General features: G+C 42.8%; 1 protein-coding gene and 1 non-coding gene across 2 annotated transcripts in view; both read left to right on the top strand.

Annotated features, from left to right (window-relative positions):
- Positions 1 to 16798, top strand: part of KMT2C (lysine methyltransferase 2C) — a 254869-nt gene that overhangs the window by 34503 nt on the left and 203568 nt on the right. The window lies entirely within an intron of this gene.
- On the top strand, positions 11874 to 12002 carry LOC114228794 (small nucleolar RNA SNORA56). Its single transcript, XR_003614910.1, has one exon. It is a non-coding gene; the product is annotated as a small nucleolar RNA SNORA56 (small nucleolar RNA).

Genomic DNA, 16798 nt, shown 5'->3' with positions numbered 1-16798 from the left:
AGATAAACTTGAATGTAACTTGAATAGCATATATTTCAGAATAAACAGTTGCTGCTCCTAATGTAAAATCATTTGTTACATAATCATTATTGTTCTACTTATGTAGTTTCTTTGCTTACATGTTTTTCGTGTCTAGACCCATACAAAGATTAATGTGATATAGTTGTGTCCTTTCTAAACTACACAATGCGTTATTAAACACTGAACCACTTTTTTATTGGCTTCATTTTAGTGACAACAAAAAAATGTAATTTTCTGAAGTGTCAAATTACACAATAGCTTCCTGTATTTTGATTTGAGAGGAACTTGGTAAATTCTTTTTTAACATTGCTTAGCTTTTTGTTACATCTCATGGGTAGTGGCAGAGTGGGTCTGTAACTTGCTGAAATGTGATGTGTGGTGTGTTCATCTTGTGCTGCCATAGGCACTTGGCTCTTGATGCTGAGGGAACCTCAGCTGTTCTTCCAGTGAACACCTGCATCAGTTGATGTTGAACGGGTGTTGATGTCACTCGGAATGCTAAAGAGAAATGTCGTCACACTGATGCTTCCTCACAATGTAATTTGTAGTTTGAAGAAGTAAACTCAGTTTGTTTTTGGCATTTTTTTAAAAAAGGCTTTTGTTTCTTGAGTAGAATATTGTTAAACAAAATGACAAACACCATAAACCATAATGTTACAGTATTCCCCTTGAGCTGCCTTCTCCCTGCAGAAAAGAAACCACCACCACAAACAACAAACAAAACAAACTCAGAAATGCTTATAATAAAGGCCAACAACCCGTCCTCACTCCTTACAGCCATTCTTCAAAGGAAACGTTTAAATAGTTTCTTCATGTGATATTGTTGTGATGAAATAATACGCTTACTTTAGGATTTATCAATTTTAGATCGATTTATGTTCTGACAAATGAGGATTTAGCTCCTTATATTCACTTTCCCAATGGATGTTATCACTTTTAGTTTCTCTTGTTACCTTTGTAGTTTATGTAATACAACAGACCTTTGCTTCACGTCCCTATAGGTTGTGTATCTTGATTTCCCTGGTAGGAAAATGTTAGTACGTCCCCCTATTCTCACCGCTCCTTTCCCCTTTATGTTCTTCTGTGTCTGTCATTTCCACGTGGGCATTGTCAAGGTTGAGAACATTTATACTCTGTACCATACTCCCTTATTCTTTGCCTATGATTTGGTTTTAATTGTTGAAAATCAACAAATAGTTTCTACATTACTGTGATGATATAAGTAATTGTTCATAGCAGAGGCAAAGAGAATATCATTACCTGTTCTGTATTGTTTCCATTTTGAGTCAGTAATTGCCTTTTTTCCTTGCTTTATTTTTCACTATTTTTTTCTTCCATGTTATCAGCTTCCCATACCATTGTCTTTATTACTGTTGTTTTATGCACATTAGTATTCCCCCTGAGGAGAGATCTTCCGGGTCCTCTTTCTCTGGTTTGGATCTGGTTTGGACCTGTTGTTACCGAGGCCTGTTCCAGGTCACTCCCTCTCAGTGCCGGACTCTAGTTCGGTTGTGACTGGATCTTTTCTGTAATGCAGTGCATCCCTCACATGCATTTTAGGAAAGAATACGTAGGAGATAAGGTTTTGAACCCTGGCATATCTGCAAATGTTCTCATTAGTCCTTGAAATACTGCTATTATTTTATTCAAGCCAAACTAAGTTGAAGATTATTTCCCCTCAGAGCTTTTGAGTTCATTGCTTCCAGGTCTTCCAGCATCCACTGTTGTTGAGGAGAAGTCTGATACAGGGTGATTCTTGTTCCTTTGTGGGTGATGTATTTTGTCTAGAAGTGTTCTTATTAAACTAAAGACTCATGTTTTTTAATTCTTGGAAATTCTCTTATAATGCTGTAATTGTCTCTTCTTTCTTTAACACCTTTTAGTTGGTTACTGGACTTCCTGAGTTAGTTCCTCTCCCCCTTTTGTCTTCAAAAAGAAAAATTTTAAAAAATTGTTGCTAGTATTACAGATATATCCCATTTCCCTCCTTGTACCTCATTTTGTTCATTAGACTGCACAAATAAGTGAGATCATGTGGTATTTGTCTTTCTCAGATTGGCTTATTTCACTTAGTATAATATTTTTCATGTCCATTCATGATGTCCCAAAGGGTAAGAGATCCCTCTTTTTTACAGCTGCACAGTCTGCCACAGTGTAAATGTTCACTCATGTACTGATGGGCACTTGGGCAGTTTCTAATTCTTAGCTATTGTAAATAATGCTGCTATGAACATAGGGGCACATTTATTCTTTCTGATTGGTGTTTTGGGGTTTTTAGGATATATTCCTAAAAGTGGGATCACTGGGTCAAACGGAAGTTCCATTTTTAATTTTTTGAGGAAACTTCATACTGTTTTCCATAGTTCCTGCACCAATCTGATTCCCATCAGCAGTGAACTAGTGCTCCCTTTTCTCCACATCCTCGCTAGCGCTTTTTGTTGGTTGATTTTTTGATGATAGCCATTCTAACAGATGTGAGGTGATAGCTCATTGTGATTTTAATTTGCATTTCTCTGATGATCAGTGACTTTGAGCATTTTTTCTCAAAGCCATGTATATGTCCTCTTTGGAGAAATCTCTATTCTGGTCTTCTGCCCATTTTTAAATTCGATTGTTTCCCCCTTTTGTCTTTTAGTTCTATTCTTCTGGCCATTTCCTCTACTTTATTCTCAGGTTCTATAATTTTACTTTAGCAGTCATATTTGAAATTTTTAAGAATTCTCCCCTCCCTCTACTCCCAGCATGTTTTTTTTTAAGACTATGGATTCATAACTTTCTCTTAAAAAATATTTTATTGATTTTTGAGAGAGAGGAAGGGAGAGGGAGAGAGAAATAGAAACATCAGTGTGAGAACTCAGCATCATCCATTGACTGCCTCCTGCATGCCCCCTCACTGGGGATGGAGCCCACAACCAGGAAGTGAACTGCGACCCTTAGGTGACCAGGCTGGCAGGGAGGGGGCAGTTGGGGGCCACCTGGTCAGCAGCGGGGGCAGTTAGGGGCAATCAGGCCAGCAGCAGGGGGCAGTTAGGGGCAATCAGGCCAGCATCGGAGGCAGTTAGGGGCGACCAGGCAGGCAGGCAGGTGAGCGATTAGGAGCCAGTGGTCCAGGATTGTGAGAGGGATGTCTGACTGCTGGTTTAGTTGGACATTCCCAAGGGGTCCTGGATTGGAGAGGGTGCAGGCTGGGCTGAGGCCCCCTACCCCACACGAATTTCATGCACTGGGCCTCTAGTAATCTATATATATAAAAGCCTAGCCGGCTTGGCTCAGTGGATAGAGCGTCAGCCTGCGGACTGAAGGGCCCCAGGTTCGATTCCAGCCAAGGGCACATGCCTGGGTTGTGGGCTCGATCCCCCGTAGGGGGCATGCAGGAGGCGGCCGACCAGTGATTCTCTCATCACTGATGTTTCTCTCTCTCCTTCTCCCTTCCTCTCTGAAATCAATAAAGAAATATTAAAAAAACAAACAAAAAACTTGCGGTAAATGGAGCCCGTGGTTTGGACCCATGTTCAAGGATCAACTGTAATGCTTTGTGGTTTGCTTTTGTCACTTAACAGTCTATCTTGGACATTCTTCTATCTTAGCATATAGACAGTCTTTTCAACAACTGCGTAATATTCATGCAGCTGATGTGAAGTGTTTTCTTATGCCTGATTCTAGATTCTAGGGATTCAGTGGTAAACAAGAGAGACTAAGCCCTTGCCTTCACTGGACCAATATATCAATGGTGGGAGATACAAAATAAATGCGTTTTTTATAATTAACTAGAGGCCTGGTGTACAAATTTGTGTACCAGTGGGGGTCCCTCGGCCTGGCTTGCGGGATCGGGCCGAACTTGGCTCTCCAACATCCCCCGAGGGGTCCCAGATTATGAGAGGGCACAGGCCAGGCCGAGGGACCCCACTGGTGCATGATCAAGGCTGGGGAGGGATATGGAAGGTTAGCCAGCTAGGGAGGGACCGGGGAAGGTTTCCAGAGTGTGTCCAGCCCGTCTTGCTCAGTCCCAATTGGCCAGACCCCAGCAGCAAGCTAACCTACTTGTCAGAGTGTCTGCCCCCTGGTGGTAAGTGCACATCATAGTGAGCAGTTGAGTGGCCTTAGCATGTCGTTAGTATACTAGAGGCCTGGTGCACGGAATTCGTGCACGGAGGGGGGGGGGTGGTGGGGGGAGGGTGTCCCTCAGCCCAGCCTGCACCCTCTCCGATCTGGGACCCCTCGAGGGATATCCCACTGCCCATTTAGGGCAGTCGGACATCCCTCTCACAATCCAGGACTGCTGGTTCCCAACTGCTCACCTGCCTGCCTTCCTGATTGCCCCTAACCACTTTTGCCTACCAGCCTGATCACACCCTAACCACTGCCCTGCCAGCCTGATTGATGTCTAACTGCTCCCCTGCCAACCTGTTTGCTCCCAACTTCCCTCCTCTGCCAACCTGGTCACCCCTAACTGCCCTCCCCTGCAGGCTTGATTGCCCCCAACTGCCCTCCCTTGAAGGCCTGGTCCTTCCCAAATGCCCTCCCCTGCTGGCCATTTTGTGGTGGCCATCTTGTGTCTACATGGGGGCAGGATCTTTGACCACATGGGGGCAGCGATCTTGATCTTGTATGTTGGAGTGATGGTCAATCTGCATATTACTCTTTTATTAGATAGGATAGAGGCTTGGTGCATGGGTGGGGGCCAGCTGGTTTGCCCTGAAAGGTGTCCCGGATCAGGGTGGGGGTTCCCTTGGGGCATGGGGCAGCCTGTGCAAGTGGCCTGTGGTGGTTTGCAGGCCGGCCATGCCCCCCGGCGACCCAAGCAGAGGCCCTGGTGTCTGGAATTTATTTACCTTCTACAATTGAAACTTTGTAGCCTGGAGCGAAGCCAATCCTCCTGCTCGCTCCATGGTGGCAGCCATTTCTGTTGGAGTTTATTCACCTTCTGTAATTGAAACTTTGTATCCTTGAGTGGAGGCCTGGGCCCACCAGGGTGTGTGGAAAGCTTGGCTTCCTTTATTGCTGGGGAAACCCAAGCCTCTTTCCTGCTCTCTGTGGTGGCAGCCATCTTGGTTGGGGTTAATTTGCATACTCGCACTGATTGGCTGGTGGGCGTGGCAGATGGGCGTGGCTGGTGGTATAGCAGAGTGATGGTTAATTTGCATATTACTCTTTTATTAGGTAGGATCATGCTTTGATTGGTTGAACGGCCAGCCAGACACATAGCATATTAGGCTTTAATTTTATATATATGGGATTTTAGACATTGAGAAATGCTATAAAGTAAACAGTGGTTATGGTATTGGCAGTATCTGTTAGCGGTTCTGAGAGTGATGCATGTGGTAGGGGAGTCAGGCAGTCCCTCTGAAGTGATGACATTCAAATTGACCTGAATAATGAGGCAGTTAGACAGTTTAGGAAGAGCACGGTTAATTGTGAAGGCTCCAAAACGAGATACTGAAGAGACCTTCTGCCTCCCCAAATAGAAGGCTGGTGTTACTGGACCTTGAGGCGAGCCGAGGAAATGCCGTCTAAGAGGTAATCAGGGCCTTCGTGCCATGGTAGGGAACAGGGCTTTTATTCTCAAAGCAGTGGAAGCCACTGGAGGGTTTTAACCTGGGTGACCAGTTGGGCTATTGAAATCATCTTGGCAGATATGGCTTAGAGTAGGCTTATGACTAAAGGAGAAGAGTGATAGGTTTCATATATGTTTTGAAAGTTACTAGGATAAGATCTACTAAAGGATTTGATGAGGTGAGCCTGAGAAAAAGAAGAAATTACGGTGGTTTTACAGATTTTTGGCATTAGCAGCTTGGGTGGACAGTGTGTCATTTGCTTAGATGAGAGAGCCTAGTGGAGAAATGGGTTTTTAACTAGATGGAGGTACCCTAATTTATTTAACCATTTCCTATTGGTGGTCATTTAGTTGTTTCCAATTGTATTATCTTTGTAGTGACCATCCTCGTATACTCGTGAGCATGTTATAGAAGTTAAATTCCTCCATGTAGAGTTCTCTTATCAAAGAGCACATCAGTTTCAAGTTTTGATAGTGAGTGACCAACTGCTCTCCAGAAATGAGGTAACTGACCTGGCCTCCCAGAACAGAGCATGTCTTTCCTCTGGCATTCTTCCCAACATTGGATGCTGGGGAGAGGATGGGACAGGACATACATTTCTGGTGGTTCTAATAATTTTTTCTTAACTAAGTCACTTAACACTCTTCCCAGAATGAACACCAGTACTTGTTCTCCTTTCTTTTTTGGATTCTTGAAGAAGTTGTAACATGTATGTGGTTTCTTTCAGCTACGAGCCATACAGTTGTTGGTTAGACTTGTAGTTTTGGTGACATATTTGAAGCCCTTCATCATAAGTAGGGTGATAATCATGATTGTTTAGTGTGTGCCAGGCATGAGACCAAGTGCTGGCACATGCCATATTTATCTATTTAATCCTCATAACACTCTAAAAATACTACTGTGCCTGCTTCAGCCTTTATCCTCTGCCTTCTAGTAAATAACTATTATCTCCATTTTTTTCAGTTGAGAAAACTGAGACAAAGGACTTCTACAAATCTTTGTCTTTTCATTTCTATCTTCTTTTTCTGTCACAGCGTTTCTTTCTGGTAAGTTTGGCACTTGAATATCTTTTGTCAATTGTTGGGTTGAAACCCAAACACAATAAATGGCAGCAAACAGGGCACTGGTGGAGTAAATGTGTTACAGGCCCATTCAGTCTGGAGAATGCTCTGCCTCTTGGCTGAGCGGGCTGGTAGGATGTTGGGTCTGGTCGTTAAAACTGACTAGGTTCAAATTTTAACCCCATCAACTTAGTAGCTACTTGATTTGGGTCAACTTTAAAATGGGATAAGTTAAAAATAGTACCTCTTTTGTGGGTGTGCTGGAGCCGTAAATAATGCATGTAAAAGTGGATGGATAGCACATAGCCAGGTGTGCAGTAAGTTCTTCATCAGAGTTAACTGCTGTTTTCACATTATTGGCCAAGAATGAGCATCCTTTCTAGCACTCAATGCATGGGATGGAATAACAACTCTTATGAATGATATATGTTTATGTATAAAATTTAAAAAACTAAATACAGCTGGTGTTTTAGTCATGTTGAATGGGATATACATCAGTTAATCTTTTATGTTGTTTTCTGTGTGACATTATTTCATGGTTATTTAATTTACATGCCTCATGATTGAGGTAAATTGGCTATACTTGCCAATAGCTTTTTTTTTTTTTTTTTTTTTGGTCAAACCACCTGTTTATGTCCTGTATCAGGTACCTTTTGGCTTCAAATAACACAAACCTTAATTTACCTTATTTTCCGGCGTATAAGACGACTTTTTAACCCAGGAAAATCTTATACGCCCAGTCGTTTTATACGCTGGAAAATACGGTACCATGTCTGAAGTGATGGGTAGAATTTTACCTCATGTGATCAGAAGTCCAGATGTAATTCAATAGCTCAGTGAAATTACCAAGGACCCAGATACTCCTCTTTCCTGGTCTTTCATCTTCAGCGTGCTGTTGATGGTTGCTCCCTGAATTCACTAAAATAATTATTCTACACCCACCATGTCCCAGGCAGTAGTCTGTAAGTATGAGAAATAATAGCACTGAGCAAAACAGACCACAGGCTGAGTGTGTTGCCCTCGGGGAGCTTACTTTTGGTGGGGGCGAGGGAGGAGACAGACAAGTAGGTGGAATGGATTTCCACTGAGAAAATAAAGCAATGCAGGGCACTGTGAGGCTGAGTTGGGCTATATTAAATGGGGTGATCGGGGAAGGCCTCACTGAGGTGACATTTGAGTCGCGTCTTAAAGGTGCTAAGAGAGGGTAAGGGCAGATGTGTGGGGAAGAGCATTTCAGACAGAGGGGTAGTGAGTGTGCAGGCCCTGGGGCAGGAGTGTGTACTCCAACCAGACAGAGGAGCGCCAGTGTGGCGGAGCTGAGTGTGGGCCACGGAAGAGCAGGGCCTCCTAGGCCATCGGGAGCGATTTGGGCTTTTATCCTGGGGAGATGAGATCTCTTTGAGCAAAGGACTGACCTTATCTGATGAAGGCTCTCAAAGGTTCATGCTGGCTGCCGTGTTGAGACTTGAATGAAGAGGATAAAGGCAGAAGCAGGCATGGTGGTTGGAGAATATTGCAAGCAGGCAGGGAAGAGATGATTTGGAAAAAGGAGTCAAAGCAGTTCTGCATGTTTTGAAGGTGGAGCTGAAAGGACTTGTGGGATGTAGAAAACAGAGGAGCTATAGGTCACAGTTCCAGTAGTCATGTGACGACAGCCAGTGGAAGCGAAGTACATTTGTTCACAGAACAAAAACCTTTCCTGGAAGCCGCAGCAGGTTTGTCCTCGGGTCCTATTGGCTACGACTGGTCACATGCTCATGTCATGTGGTAGGTGCTAGTGAGGTCAGAAAGCAAACATCTGTTCCTCTTAGGCCTTAAAATGGGAGGTGGCCCCTGACCGCAAGATCAGGTTGTGAGGTGGGGTGGCTGTTGGTTGGGTAATATATGTCATTGCCCACTTTTCTGTTGGGTTGGTCACCCCCCTGCCCCTTAAAGTGATTTGTAAATCTTTTTTGCATCTTAAGAAAATAAGCTCTTGTTATAATAGATTCTAAATATTTCTAAGCCATATATTTCATTGAGGTTTTTTACTCTGAGATCAGTTTTTAAATTTTGAAATAATGAATCCTTTTGAAGCTACAAGTAGGAGCAGGTGAATGCAGAGTCCCATGCATAATTTATAGTTTTTCCTACTCTGGGTGCAAGCGTCATTTTAACCTGAATGCTGGCTAGTCATTCTTTAGAAAACTATGCTTGTGGTCTTGTAAGGGCAGCAGTGGGGTGTGGGGGGTGGGTGGGGGGGGGAACCAACTCCTGCCCCAATTCCTCTGTTCCCCTTAGACCAGTGGTCGGCAAACTCATTAGTCAACAGAGCCAAATATCAACAGTACAACGACTGAAATTTCTTTTGAGAGCCAAATTTTTTAAACTTAAACTTCTTCTAACGCCACTTCTTCAAAATAGACTCGTCCAGGCCGTGGTATTTTGTGGAAGAGCCACGCTCAAGGGGCCAAAGAGCCGCATGTGGCTCGCGAGCCGCAGTTTGCCGACCACGGCCTTAGACACTCAGTTGTTATTGCCTCCTTGCACCGAAGATGTGTATGTCTTGCTTCTTGCTTCTGTCTTCCATAGTCATTATCTATTGACCTTACTTCCTTTCCTCCCTCCCTTTCTTCCTTCGCCCACAAGGCCCATAACTGTGTTATTATATAATGAGAGATTTTTGTTTTATTGTGTGATTAATTGTTCAAGCTTCACTTTCAAGATGGGGGCAGTGTGGCTTTAAGGTTGCGAGTGTGTTCTTTCTTACCAGACACAGCAGAGTTTTTGGGCTTCAGCGTCATGGTTTACTAGCTGTCTGACACAGGCCACGTCACTGCACAGCACCATTCATCTGTGCTAGGGCAGCATTTGCCAAAAGTACAATGCTGGTACCCCTTCCTGGAGTTGTGCAATTTGGTGATTCTGATGCGACTTTAGGCAAGTTAATTAAACCCTGAGCTTTCAAGAAGATAATGCACGCTGAATGCTAAGCTCAGTGCCTTTAAGCCACGTAAGGGGGAAGATGACAGTTGCATAGCCTTTCATTTTACCTTGGAGTAAAGGTTGATGACTGATAACTGACTGGGTGAGTTACAAGTGGGGAAGCAGGGTCATTGTGAAGCGCTGTGAGATATTATGGAAGGTATCTTTTAAAAAGCTGTTCTCTCCTCTAACACCAGACTTCACTGTTGAAGAAGCAATTGTGAGTGTCTGAGTTTGGATCATTTCCACAGTTTTGGGAGTGCTCTGAGCCCTTCCCAGGTGCCAGTTGTGATGGAGATAGAGTGCATGGGCACGGAGAGGCAGCACACACTGACACTTCCTTCATGATGACTTACCAAGGCAGAGCCAAGAGAATTCAGTGGAGGCAAGTAAAGATCTACTTAGTTCTCTTTCCCCAAAGTGTTCATTTTGATATACTTTTGGTAGGGTATTAGAATAATTTCTACGTTCCCAGTTGTGTGTGTAAAAACAGGAGATTCTCCAAGCCAGTCACTGGTTTAGTGTCTGTGCCATATGTGAACAATGTGACAATGTTGTTCAAGTAGTTGTTGGGTATCTAGGGTTATAGGGTTCCAAATAAACACACATTCACTATGTCCTTTTGTGCAGAATACTTTTTGGGGGAAGATTTAAGTGTAGATTTAAGAGGAAAATCAGTTTTAGCATGTACTGTATATACAATGTATTCCTTCTGATCAAAATTCATCTGCATGAGGGTTTTTCCAGAAGGTGCAGAGGGGGGCGGGTGTAATAATAAATAGGATAGTTTTATTCTTAATGTAGTTGTCTTAGAGCAAGAGAAAGGCACCTAAATTTTTTCTTATACTAGGCCTATATTATAATTTGACTTACAAACTCATAACCTTAGATTTATAGAGTGGTTACTATCCACCTGTCGCTATGCAGCTTTGTAAAGACTTCTTGGTAAGATGAATAGATATTTGCCGAAAAGGGTAGGAGTTGTGTGTTAGTGGATGTCTGGACAGAAGGAACAATTTAAGGATAGGTGGCACAGAGGCGGGAATTTGCTTGGCCTGTTTGTAAAGTGTTCAGTGTTAATAAAAACACAATATACTGTTTGTCAGAGTTCTTATGGGATATTGAACCAAAATTAACTATGTAATTGTGGCTCTAATGCAGTTGTCTTCAATCTTATGTTTGTTTTCTTAAAATATATTTTTATTGATTTCAGAGAGGGAGGGAGGGAGGAAGGGAGAGAGAGAGAAAGAGAAACATCAGTTATGAGAGAGAATCATTGATCGGCTGCCTCCTTCATGCCCCATACTGGGGATCGAGCCTGCAACCTGGGCCTGTGCCCTGACTGGGAAATGAACCGTGACCTCCTGGTTCATAGGTTGACACTCAACCACTGAGCCATGCTGGTCGGGCTCAATGTTATGTTTGAATCATGACTCCATTAGTAAGAATTTGAATCTGTGACTTCAACATTTGTATCCTTTTTACTTTTATTTATGAATAAATTGTATGCAGGGGTGGGAAAAAGTAGGTTTACAGTTGTGAATACATGAAACAGTTTATTCTTGTGTAATTATTTATTATTATTTTCCATATGAACAACTGTAAACCCACTTTTCCCCACCCTGTATGTCTGTTCTTATATTAGGTACTAGAGGCTCAGTGCACTAAATTTGTGCACTGGGGAGGGTCGGGTCCCCTCAGCCCTGCCTGCGCCCTCTCGCAGTCGAATACATTAGTGTTGCGTGGAGGCAGGAGAGGCTTCCACCACTGCACTTGCCAGCCGTGAGCCCAGAGTCTGGCTGAGCAGTGCTCCCCCTGTGGGAGCGCACTGACCACCAGGGGCAGCTCCTGCATTGAGCGTCTGCTCCCTGGTGGTCAGTGCATGTCATAGCAGTCGGTCGTTCTGCTGTTTGGTTGACTTGCATATTAGCCTCTTATTATATAGGATAAGGATACCTTATATTAGGTATGGATTACTAAATTTTAGGAGAGCTAAATTTAATGTTCCTTTTTTTTTTTTAAATTAGTCCTCAGTTCTAGTGTTTTCTAGTTATAGTGATAAGGAGATTTGAGTGTCTCATGTGTGCATTCCACTCTGAAGCCCACTACTCTAAAAGACCAGGTTGTTAGGAAGCCTCAGAATGTCTGTTCTTCTATTCTGAGTGTTAAGCAGTATGTAGTGTAGAAGAATGGGGTAGAGTGAGTGGAATCTGAGTCTTGAGGAGACCTTTGGAGAAATCAGAACACTGACCAAATACAAAGCTCTGGGTCTCAGAAGATAGGTGTCCCTTTCTAATCTGGCTTGTGGGACTCTAGAGGGAGTCAGTCTGCAGCAGTAAGTGCTGAGTTCCTCTGACTAGTGTCAGCATTTTGATGTTGGCTTTAGATATGCCAGATATCACTGATTGACGGTGGATGAAGTGGTCCCCCATGGAAAGCTGTTCAGCTAATCTAACCAATTGCTAAAAAGAATTTAAAACAATAAAAACGTCTAGGTCTGCTTAACTCTGTAAAGGTTTGTAAATGAGTATTCATGTTTCATTAACATTTATTTAGTATCCACTGTGCGCCAGGCACTCTTCGCAGCAATTTCACACATATAACTTAATCCAGCGCCCCCCCCCCCCCTTAAATCTACAATCCTTTTATTTGTTAACTTATGTAAGTGGAAAATTTAGAAATTTCCAGGTCTTGGGACACTGATCTCTTTATCTTCCTCTTCATTCTATAGCTCTTTTGAGGAGCTCTAAAATTAATTACAGAGGTAGGAAAACATGTACGCAATGAGTGTGAAATCCCACACCGGGGATTGAGCCCATGCCCCAGGCATGTGCCCTGACCAGGAATTGAACCGTGACCTCCTGGTTCAAGGTGAACACTCAACCACTGAGCCGTGCTCCCAGGCTCTAGAGAGTGTTTAATAGCAGTGCTCTTCCCCGGAGCCTGCCTCCATCAGCTGAGCTGGTGAAAATAAAATGAATCTTATTTTATCTCATTATATTATTTTGTTGCAAATTAGAAATAGTAAGATGCGGTTTGGCCAGAGTATTGTCAACTCTGATGTCTAGGATATTCAATTATATCATTAAGTTTAATAATACGTTTTAACTTTTTTAAATACAGACTGACATAAAGAAGAAAATGAAAATGTCCATAATCCCATTGTTCACATAACCTCTGCTGATTTAAAAGATATTCCATGGCCCTGACTGGTGTGGCTCAGATGGTTGGGTGTCATCCTGTGCACCGAATGGTTGCTGGTTTGATTCCTGGTCAGGGCGCATGCCTAGGTTGTGGGCTCGATCCCCAGTAGGGTGTGTGCAGGAGGCAGCTTATTGATGTTTCTCTCTCAGTAATGTTTCTATCTCTCTATCCCTCTCCATTCCTCTCTTTCTAAAATCAATAAAAGCATTAAAAAAAAAAAAAAAAAAGGTCAGCCCTGCTGGTGTGCATCAGTGGTTGAGTGTCCCGCTGTGAACCAGGAGGTCATGGTTTAATTTCCCGTCAGAGCACTTGTTCAGGTTGTGGGCTCCATTCCCAGTGGGGGCCATACAGGAGGCAGCTGATCAATGATTCTCATCATTGATGTTTCTATCTCTCCATCTCCCTTTCTTTCTGAAATCAATAAAAATATACATATTTTTAAAAAGTCAGTTTGGGAGTCATAGCAAAGTACCATAGACTGGGTGGCTTAAGGAACAAAAACTTATCTTCTCACAGTTCTGGAGCCTGAAAGTTCAAGATCAAGGTGTTGGCAGGTTCGGTTTCTTTGGCTTCTCTCCTTGCCTCACAAACGGCCGCCTTTTCTCTGTGACCTCTCCTGGTCATCCTTCCGTGTTCTCTACTTAGAAGGATAGCAGTCATCTTGGATTAGGGCCTACCCTAACAACCTGATTTTATTAACACAACTACTTTTTTAAAGCCCTATCTCCAAATACTGGGTGGGGGAGGACGGGGTTGAAGGCTTTAACATGAATTTTGGGAGAGACACAATTTTGCATATAACACTGTCCTACCATTACAACTATTAATAACATTTATTTCCAGAAAAATTTCCTGTCCTTATTTCTGTGGACACCTGAATTTATATGATTGGGATGATTAAATTAGCTTATTTGAACTCAGTGTGAGTAGTATACATAGCAGCAAGGAATTAATTATTAATAGGGTTGTGCTCGGTTGGGGAAATGAACCTGTTACCAGGTGTACTGGTTAATAATGTGGAATTTTTTCAATAGATGGAGTTACACATATGTTGATATATATCCGATTTGATATGTATGCTATTTTGTTGTATTGACAACAAGCTTCAAAACTTCATATGCCAAATTTGCTGAAGGTGTTAACATCATAGATACTTTTACACTTAAAAATGTCGAATTTCGTGCCAAAAAAAGAGAGCATTTGCGGAAGTTATAATTCATTACTTTGTTTTGAAGAAAAGTGCTGCTGAATACTTTGGGAAGCTTATGGTGAACATGCTCCATCTCAAGATACTTGTGAACACTGGTTTAAACACTTTAAAAGTGATGATTTCAGTGTGAAAGACAAAGAACGTCCAGGTCAACCGAAAAAGTTTGAAGACCAACAATTACAAGCATTATTGGATAAAGATGCGTGTCAAACTCAAAAACAACTTGCAGAAAGATTAAACGTTGCTCAGCAAACAATTTTCGATTGTTTACAAGCAATGGGAAAGATTTTAAAGGAAGGAAAATGGGTGCCACATCAACTGAACGAAAGACAAATGGAAAATTGAAAAGTCATCAGTAAAATGTTGCTTCAGTGGCACGAAAGAAAGTCTTTTTTGCATCGAATTGTGACTGGCGATGAAAAGTGGATTTATTTTGAGAATCCCAAACGCACAAAATCATGGGTTGATCCAGGTCAACCATCAACATCGACTGCAAGGCCAAATCACTTCGGAAAGAAGACAATGCTCTGCGTTTGGCGGGATCAGGAAGGTGTGGTGTATTATGAGTTTCTAAAACCAGGTGAAACCATTAATATTGATCACTACTGACAACAAATAATCAATTTGAACCACACTTTGATCGTGAAACGACCAGAATGTTGCAGAAGACACAGCAAAGTAATTTTGCTTCATGATGACGCACCATCACACACTTCAAAGCCAGTTAAGGACACGTTAAAAGATCTTGCCTGGGAAGTATTAACCCACCTGCTGTATTCTTCAGACCTTGCTCCTTCAGATCACCACTTGTTCCGATCGATGGCACACACACTTTCTGAGCAGCACTTCAAAACGTACGAAGAAGTGGAAAATAGGGTCTCTGAATGGTTTGCCTCAAAACAAGAAAAGTTCTATTGGGACGGTATCCACAAATTATCTGAAAGATGGGGGAAATGTGTAGCTAGCGATGGACATTACTTTGAATAAAGCACTTTTGATGTTTCTCTTGAAATTATCATCTTTTCTTTGATTACAGAATCCGCATTATTAACCGGTACACCTGGTATGTGGACATTTATCTATGGGTATGTGTATGTATATAAATACCAATATATTAAAGCCTCTTTAGTAGAGTTGACTAGCTTCATGTTTGTCTTAAGTCATTAAGGTGCTAAAACTTGTTTTGGCCCTAGCTGGTTTGGCTCAGTGGATAGAGCATCGGCCTGCGTACTGAAGGGTCCCGGGTTCGATTCCAATCAAGGGCACATGTCTGGGTTGTGGGCTTGATTCCCAGTAGGGGGTGTGCAGGAAGCAGCCAATCAATGATTCTCTCTCATCATTGATGTTTCTCTCCCTCTCCTTTTCCCTCTCCCCTCCCCTTTCCCCTCTCCTCCCCTCCCCCTCCCCCTCCCTCTCCCTCTCCCTCTCCCTTCCTCTCTAAAATCAGTAAAAATATATTAAAAAAATAAAACTTGTTTTGTGTGTGGATCTATGTGTGTGACTTATTGATTCTGTACTGATTTTGCACCTGCTGCTCTGTCAGGTACTCTGCTAGGCATTAGCAGTATGGGGAATAGTAAGATGAGGTGCCTGTCCATAAATTGTACACTTGGGTGATGGGGCAAGGGTGGACCAGGTGGAGATAGGTATGTGCTCTGAGTGCTGAAAAGAGAAGCCCCTCCTTGTCTCCTGAGGCTTACTCGGTGCTTTCCTGGATGAGGTCACACTTAAAACTGAGGCCTGTAAAGACTGTCCAAAGGTGTTTTAGGCAGAGGGAACAGCACATGTGAAGGCCAAGAATTTTGAAAGGGACGATAAAGGGGTAAATGTGATAAATATATAACGTGGAGGAGAGAAGGTGAATGAGGCTCACCTGGTGAGCATAGAATGCGTCGTGAGGGTCCTTTGTGCTTTAGTAAGAAGGCTGTATTTCTGTCCCTGAGACTTAGAGCATGTAACTACTGAAGGATGAAAGAAGGGGAGTGGCATCAGATTTGCCTTTTCAGAATACCTGCCTGGCACTAGTATGAAGAATAAACAGAGGAAGTTGTTTGGAAGTTGTTGGTTGTTAGCAGGTGAGAGGAATGAGAGCCTGAAATAAGACAGTTTTGGGATGATGGAGAGGCAACAGATTGAGGAGGTTTCAGGTGTAGGATTAATAGGAGATATTTAGAAAAAGAAAATTGAAATGATTGAAGTTAGGCAGATGGAACAAATTTAGGTCGAAGCCAGACGATGCCAAGTTTACTTTGGGATCTGTTCAATTGCAGGTGCCCGTGTTACATTCAGGTGAAGGTAGCCGCTGGGTATTTGGATATGTGGATCGTGGGAGTGAACTCAAGAGCTAAGAGCCAGTGAAAAGGCAGACGTTGAGGGAAGAAGAACCTCTCTAGTGAAAAGAGAGTATTTCCACGAGTTTTCAAAAGAAACATTGTCAGAAAGACTGAGAAGGACCAGCCAGAGAAGCCAGGAGACAGAGATTTGTAGCCGGAACGTGTATTAAGTACAGAGGGTTGTTCTGGAGACAGCTCTGGGGGAAGGTGAAGACAGCTCACCATGTCTGATTGATCTGACAGTCCATCGAGTATCCGTAAAACAGTGGGTTTGTTAACCGGATGGCAGAAGGTTCAGTGGTGAATTAGAGATGAGAAAGTATAGGAAGTCTGATGAGACTCCCTAAAGAAGCTGGGCTCTGAAGAGAAAGTATATGGTGTCAGAGGAAGCAGGGTCCAGGGAGTATGGACATTGAGAGGTAGGTATGGCTGTGGCTTATTTATAGATTT

Source organism: Eptesicus fuscus, chromosome 14 (assembly GCF_027574615.1).
Source record: "Eptesicus fuscus isolate TK198812 chromosome 14, DD_ASM_mEF_20220401, whole genome shotgun sequence".
NCBI lineage: Eukaryota > Metazoa > Chordata > Mammalia > Chiroptera > Vespertilionidae > Eptesicus > Eptesicus fuscus.
This window is presented reverse-complemented; position numbering and strand designations above follow the sequence as displayed.